The sequence below is a fragment of the Equus przewalskii genome, chromosome 18, assembly GCF_037783145.1.
Source record: "Equus przewalskii isolate Varuska chromosome 18, EquPr2, whole genome shotgun sequence".
Lineage (NCBI taxonomy): Eukaryota > Metazoa > Chordata > Mammalia > Perissodactyla > Equidae > Equus > Equus przewalskii.
The window spans coordinates 53,246,646-53,254,810 of NC_091848.1; the positions used below are offsets into that span (position 1 = coordinate 53,246,646).

An 8,165-nucleotide genomic window follows, 5' to 3' on the forward strand; every position below is an offset into this window, starting at 1 on the left:
AACCCCTCATTGCTAAGGACACACCTTCACGTCTACTTCCTCCACGTTTTTATCTTTTTTCTCACACAAAGTTTTTGGACGTGAGTCCACATTATTACAATTATTCCTTCCGGGAGTCAAAATAATTGTAAACCATTAGGCAAATCACAAGTTAGGGAAAATTGTGTCCATTTTTCCAATGAAATTAAGTATGTTTTTTAATGATAAAGGTTGAGCCTCAGAATGCCATGATTTTCTGATCTGCTCCTGGGCTAGCTAGGCTCACAGACTCCTCAAAGGCCATCAGTATGCTGAACTAGGTGTGCCTCCACTTCGTCATGCACAGGCCTTTTGAGTTCCTTCCACCTGGCTGCATGCTAATGAAGATTTGCTGTCTCATCCACTGGCGGCAAATCCCAGGATATGTCTACCAGCATCCAGAACGGGAGAGTTACCTTGTATTGAGTTCAGGGCCCTCTAATCAGGAGAAGACAACACAAAGCTTGTCAAAATATATTCCTTTGAGTTAAAGCAAGTAAGTTGCTATGGCTTGAAATGTATGTATAATGGGTAATTTGCTGGGGTCAATTACTACAGTCTCCTTTACATTTGATCATCAGCCATTTATTGCTACATAAAAAGACCAATATTGTCATCAGAGAATCATTTATACTATCATTTTCGTTATTAGAATAATAATTATATGTAAGGTCAGGGTTGGTACATTATGAAAATATATTTATTAAAAGACATCATAATTATTTCAAATTGCAAAAGAATGATATTTTTTGTGATTCTGTCAAAAATATGCTTCAAATAAAATTTGCTTTTGATGTGACAGTGTCTATGGGAAACATTTTCAGCACTTTTTTTAAATTAAAAACTTGCTTGTTCAATGGGGTTGGCCCAGTGGTGTAGTGGTTAAGTTCGTGCACTCAGATTTGCCCGCCTGGAGTTCTCAGATTTGGATCCTGGGCATGGACCCAGCACCGATCATCAAGCCATGCTGTGGCAGCATCCCACATAAAATAGAGGAAGATTGGCATAGATGATAGCTCAGGGCCAATCTTACTCACACACACAAAAATAATAAAATAAATAAATAAAAATTTTAAAAAATGCTTGTTTAAGGTATTATACTTGCATATTTTATATGCAAATTTATTCCACATCCTCACAAGCAGCTCTGTCTCTCTCTTACTCCTCCCAGGCCTTTATCCCACCCTTCATCCCCAAGAGAGTTGGAAATTCGTGGTAGTGGAAATTACAAACAAAATAAAACCTATAGTCTTTCTATTTCCTTCTTTGATACTTGCTGTCTTCTGCTTTTGATTCTTTGATTGCAGATTATAGGATAGCTTTTTTAATTTTAGATGAATTCAAGGCAGAGTAAAATGCATAAGTGAGGTTCTAGCCTAGAAATGGGACACAGCTTCGGCAACAGCAAGACCTATGAGTTATTTACAGTAACCTGTGCAATACTGGACACGCATTGAGCACCTAATATATGTCAGGCAATGAATAGACAATGGACTTGCAGGTATAATAAGATGCAATGGAAAACAGACCTTGTTCCTTTTCAGCAAAACATTTTTTTCCAACATTTGAGACATTTGCAATACACAATGTGCTTATTAGAATAAAGGATACTATTTTAAGAAGAAATGCTCAGAATAAAGAAGATCATAATGTACCAGCAATAGATTAATATACCTGAAGTTATTGATGGTGCAGGAGCTAACAAAAGAGATAATGAAAATTATTGGAAAAGATTAGTTCAGTCATCACAATCAAATTGAGTATAGCTCAAAAGAAGGAAAAACTTAATAATAAGTTCCATTATGGCTTAAACTTTCAGTGATACCCCATATGATTTACAGATGAACCAAAGGAGGGAGTAAGGCTACTGTCTGTAGTTATATTAAAGAATGAAAGATACTAGACTGGAGGGGCTGTCTCGCCTAGCATCAAGCCTGGTGTACATATGAGTCTATTTAGATGGAGAGTTAGAGAAATTAATGAGTGATTTAGGTGTTAATTTTATAATTTAAAACTAAAACCAAGACCAATCTGAAATTATCTTAGAATATGAGCAGAAAATTGTAGTACATTTTTTTCTATCAGTTTGCTCCTTGGTAAACTTTTTACTACTTTCTGATGCTCAAACTTCAGTTCCCCTGTCTGTGCTCACATAATGTTCCTCTGCACATAAAAAAGGTAATTTCATGCCCAAATGGAAATTTCTGCCTGCATTTTGCATATAGAATATTCATTTACATAAGCAAATTCATGTTTTGAGGAAACACAACTTGTGAGTTCAACTTAGGTATCAATGGACAAAAAATTTCCTGAATATCAGGTCTGGTTGAATGACCGGAACCAGAACTTGTGTTAATTAGCCACCCATCTCTCCCAACTTGTTGATTGATATCAATCAGTTTTAGGCTTTATGAGTCTCCCCGAATTCATTCCATGGATTGTTCAATTAACACATTGCACCATTGCCTTTTGTGAACTGAGACTAAACTAGAGACAAATTGAAAACCACGGAGTGAGGCTGTTGTGCTGTTGTGATATCGTTAGCTGAAAAATAAGAACTTCAGGTAAAAGTCTCGCCCCAAAGGGTGGAAATTCCCACTTTAAAGAGAGGATAGCATGTGTTTAAGGATTTGTTAAAATACAAATTTAAGAAAATGAGTCAGCATATTAGCTCCGTAAGAAACCTACACCCTGACTTTGTATAATCCCTTTGCTTTGCACAGACAGGTTGATGCCAAGACCAGAACGTTTCCAGAACAATTCCCTTCATCATATCCTCTCCGTGGAAGCAGATATATCTCCAGGGGAGGAAAAAGTTTTCCTTGACTCTATTAGAGTCCCTGGCTGGTTCTGAAAATTAACTGACAAAGACAGATCAACAGGAGAAAAACATACTCTTAAGTTTTTCGTGACACAGGAGCCCTCATAAAGAAATGAAGACCCAAAGCATCAGTTAGACCTGAGAATTTTACATGAGGTTTGGTGAAGAATCTGATAGGTTAAGGAGTATAGGTAATTGCAGGAAATTGGTGGAAAGTCAGCAAGATCTGTTAGGATTCTTGTCAGTGTACCCTTGTCTTCAGAGATAAGGATGTTCATTTCCTCCAGTTTTAAGGAGGGTACCTCTCGCTTGGGAGTTTTATGACCTGTTTCAGTGAAGAAGGGGGCCAGTCAGAGTGATCTTCCTGCTTCTGCCATTTTCTGAAACTCCTTCAGCTTAAGATATTCAGTACGCCAAGGTGCCACATTTTGGAGTAGTGTGTCCAGAACCCCATAACATTAAAGAGAAGATTCTGTTATAATGAAAAATCTACTTATCATATTACCAAATGTGATGGAGGATTAAAGCATGGGAGACCAGTGGGTGACCAAAGAATTGAGAAGGAGGGCGCTTCTCAGGACCAAGAGCTGCGAAACGATGGTTCCTTCTTACAGAACCACGGTGTGGTAAGTTTCTGTGACAAGATCAAATTCCATCTTGAAGATTTTGTAAAGATACTTCAGTAATTGCAATAACAAGAACTGTGGTTTTCCAGTAGTCTCTCTCTCTCCCTCTCTTATTTTTTTTTTTAAGATTTATGGTGTCTAGGAAGATTGCGTTAGATAAGTTGCAATACTGAACCTAAGATGGAAACAGATGAAATTTTAGCCGTGAGTGTGTGCACGCACAAATGGTCTTATTACAGTAATAGCATTTCCTTAGACTGTGGAATATTTCTGAAATATTATTCTCACTGGAAATTCAGATTTAGTTGTCTATATGGTAATACATACTTTTGTATTTATACCTTATATATTTTTAAAAGGCCCTCTTGGACTCCATTTGTTTTGAGCATTGGTTGCTTTAAAATTTTTTCTTTTCAACTATGTCCTTAATATTGGTTTGACAATTCCTTTTGAAGACTGAACATTAGACTTGAAAAAAATATAATAACCCAAATCTTAATTCAAAAGATTATGAAAGTGTCCACATGTCTTCACTGCCTAAAAAAACCCATAAAATCCATAAAATCAAATATGACCCATTTAGACTCTCCTTTGTCAGATTACCTTGGTGTTCTTGGCTAGAATTGCCTAGACACCTACCAATTCATTCCCACCTTTAGCAAGCAGATTCTTCCCCACAAAAGTGGTATCTCCGCAGGTTTTATGTTGCAGTGAACTCCTGTCTTCCATTTGACATACCACTCACCTCAGGTGCCCTGAACAGTCGCTTGTGGTGAGTAAACGAATTTCATATCAACCTTAATTTTTCATGTGTTTGTAGATAAGGGTTTCATTAACCACATTACCAGCTCAGGGGACCTCAAGGTGTATTACTTCCCTCTTCATTCCCAAAGTACATGTACAGGAATTTTTTTATCTTTTTCTTAGCCACATGGGTCTCTTGGAGGTGTCATGAAGGACTGTATCTAAATGGGATAAGTTAGACAGTAACCAATCACTCAGGCACGCCTCCTGCTAAAAGTGTCTGGCTGCAGATCAAGTAAAGCTAATCTTCTTGTGGTCTAGGCAGTGGGTGGTACTCAAGAGGTCAGCTAGCCTGTGGGCATGGGCTCAGCCCCTCCTGGTTCAAAAGCACCTGAACAATGACCCTCAAGAGGTCAATTGTTATGTTGATGTAAAGTTCGGGTGTGAGAATCAAGACAGAATGAGCATCTTTTTCCTCAGTGAGTGTTGGTTTGGAGAAGTAAGACAGCTTCCCGGATCCTCTCTCCTCTGCTTTTGATTTGTACAGACTGGTTGATGCCCAGCCCAGACCATTTCCTCGTACATTTCCCTTCCGCATGTCTTCTCCATGGAAGCCAGATGCACCAAAGAGAAGATTCTGTTATAATGAGAAAAGTTGTTTGTCAATTTACCAAATGCGATGGGGAGTCTGGAGCACCTGAGACCAATGGGTGATCAAAGAGTTGGGAAGAAAGGAACATCTCAGGACCAAGAGCCCTGAAACATTGCTCCATCTTATGGACCCACAGTTGGATAAGTTTTCATGTCAAGATCAATTCCATCTTGACAACCTTGCAATAGCAAGAACTGTGGTTTTCCAATAATCCCCTTCTTTTTCTTTTCTTTTTTAAAGATTTGTGGTGTTTAGGAAGATTGCATTGGATAGATTGCAGATAATCTCTTTATTTCCTCCCCTGCCTCCCCTCCCCCTCCTCTCCTCTCATCTTTGTCTTCTTTCCTCTCCATTCATCACATTCCTGCTGTATCTCTCTGGTCTGGGGGAACGAGCTCCTTTCTGCTCACTTAAGCTTTCTAAGCCCATACAATCCCCTCCCTTTACCTCTGCTGTAAAACCCTCTTCACTCTTTCTCTTCCTTCACAAAATACTTGACAGCTCATTAGAGCCAGGCTCTAACCAAATAATCTTATCCCTTTAGGAATTTCATATCCCTTCTCTAGGTGACAAAAAGAGCTCACACCTCAAATACTTGACATACAGCAAGAACAGGAAGGGAAAAACAATTCCCATTCAAGAAGTCTGAAGGTTTACATCTTTCTACACTCAGATACCAGGTCTTTTGCTCTCTGAATTTAAATTTATGCTCTCTCTTTAAGACTTCTTCTATTTAAAAGCTAGAATGTCTTTCTGATCTCCCACTAGTAAGTGGCATATTATTTTTCCAGCCTCTCCTCTGTCCATTCCTGTCTATGAAGTTCTGTTATCTGAAGGGATCTTAGAGGCATCCTCTTGTTACTCCTCCTGTTACAATAGAAAAATCATCTTGTCTTTTTTTAGAAGACTGAATGAGCCAGCCATTACTCCACGTTTTCCCCACAGTCCTAGTTAAGGCATTGCCCTTGTGATGCAGAAAACTCTTACCTCTTTCACTATTGACCAAGGAGAGGAACCTTGTTAGGGTTGTCCCCACCCTACTCTATTACTGGGTGATTAGGCAAACTCGGGGTTTGTTTTATGTTAATCTTAACGATTTCTCTGTATTCTTTTTACAGTATAATTCATCAAAAATTATGCTGTTCTCACTTCCGAGTAAACCCCTCTCCCCCCTCCTCTACCCCCCACATGCAAACACAGACTCACAGACACACATGTGTTCTATCTGTACTGACCTCAAGGCCATCACCAGAGAGATGCCCTTCATCTGGTGACAGACAGAAAGAAAAAGGCCCTTGCGGCCTGAGTTTGTAAGCCTAACCTTAAAAGGTGACATTAATGCCATCAGAAGAAAGGCAGTTTCGTATAGAAGGATCAGAGCGCAAGATATATCATCAAATGAAATTGGACACTTGAGAGCTCTTCACAGCTCATAATTATTGATTGGAATGGCAAACGGAGTAATTTGTAGGCAACTAGCTTGTGACACATTGCAATGAAGGAACCATATGTGAAAGTACGTGAAATTAACAGGAAGAGTGTTACTCCTTCAGCATTTTAGATGAAGTACACGTGCAATTTTGCAACTTTAGATTTGCTGTTTCAAAGACCTTAAGAGCATCTGTTAGGTATTGTGCGATCTAAGCTCTAACACAGCACATGCAGTCAGCTTTCTGACATGTGACACCATCACTAAACAAGGAGGCAGAAAATGAGCGGGCAGGTCACTTCTCACCTCATTAACACAGCAGGAGGGGGCTCTGGAAAGCAAGATGCCAGCAGAAGCCATGGGGCTTGCTAGTACCTTCTTTGAATAACAGAGAAAAGCCCCAGCTGTGTACTACCAACTCTGCCTTTCTGTTCTTTCTCATGTGAACTCTTCCCTCTTTTCTGACCTTTCATCAGTCTGACCCCTGTAGTGTTCATACAGCACCACAAATTCCTGTCTGTGGAATAGATAATTTATCCCTATTTTTCCGCATAGCGGATCTTGATTTTAATACAATTATATTCAGTACAATATGGGTATACAGTCTTTAATGTCCTTGACAAGATTGAAACTCAGGACTTTACTTTTGGACACAAACATGGGGAAGATAATGGGAAATCAGATATCATTTCATTCTCTGAGCTGCTTCTTGCATAGATAAAATTATCAAGAGTTTACTTCTGTCCTTCTAAAATTTGTTTTCTATTTCTTCCTATTTCCCTTTCTTTATCAATCTTACCATCACGATGGGGTCTCCTTCCTCAGCCCTGATTCCTACTTGACTGCAATGATCAGATCCCTCCTGTCAGCCCACCATGAACAAAATATATATAATTTCTTTTTTAAGCCATTGAAATTTGGGATTATTTGTTACACAGCATAATGCAGCTGATCCTGAGTAGTCAAAGAGCTGAGATGTATTGGTCAAGGGCATTGTACCAGGTAGCGTGCTAAATACTTTATAATCACTATGTAATCAATCACTTGATTGATTTTCATAACAATGGTATTTGGAAGGAACTATTCTCATCCCCATTTCAGAGGGAAAAAAACTGGAACTTGCAGATGTTTAATGTTTTCACACCTCTCCTGCATCATTCCAAAATCTTTTTGCTTCATCTTTTCCAGCCACGGCTGCAGCAACCACTTCACAAAGGTGAAGTCGCACCATGTCTCTGCTAAGCAGACTTCTCGCTTCTTGTCTCCAGGCCTCTTCTGCACCGCAGTGGGGGGCAACCAGCCTTTGTGCAAGCCCAGCCCAGACCCCCATAATGGACCAATGAATATGGATATGGACCAATGATGTCTGCTGGTGTTAAATATCTGTGTATTTATTCCTGACCCACGGGGTCAGGAGACAATGGGAAATGTGCCCCTGCCCCGCCCCATTCTTTTCCCCTTGCAGACAGTTCTGAGACACATTTCATAAGATTCCTCAGAAGGTCCAACAGTCAGTGTTCAGTTTGATAGAACATTGTTGAACTGGCTTTTCTTCCTTCTCCTTTGCTCCCGTTGTCCTGCATGCCTCCTCCCTCAGATCAGATGACCATGCACATTAATGACATGCAAGCCTTTGTCTCAGTAGAACCAAGAGTAGGACACTAACTAGCTCAAGGACACTGGCTTCTGTGCAAATCTAGGATCAATGAAGGCTCAGGGCAGAAACCCTGCCCCAGTCACTGCTAGGCACTGCCTTAGTAAGTGTTGTTACAGCTTTCAATTTTTCTGTACTATGAGAAGCACATTAAGGAATTGGCTCCTCTTTGGCACTCTGTATTTTCTCATACAATAGTGGGTCTTTTCCTGTATTCTGAT

The 8,165-nt window shown here is 39.6% G+C and overlaps 1 long non-coding RNA gene across 1 annotated transcript; it reads left to right on the top strand.

Moving 5' to 3' along the window:
• The first annotated feature begins 3,338 nt into the window (after positions 1-3,338).
• On the top strand, positions 3,339-7,655 carry LOC139077053 (uncharacterized). Its single transcript, XR_011529239.1, has 2 exons — positions 3,339-3,465; positions 7,479-7,655. It is a non-coding gene; the product is annotated as an uncharacterized lncRNA (long non-coding RNA).
• The last annotated feature ends 510 nt before the right edge of the window (positions 7,656-8,165 follow it).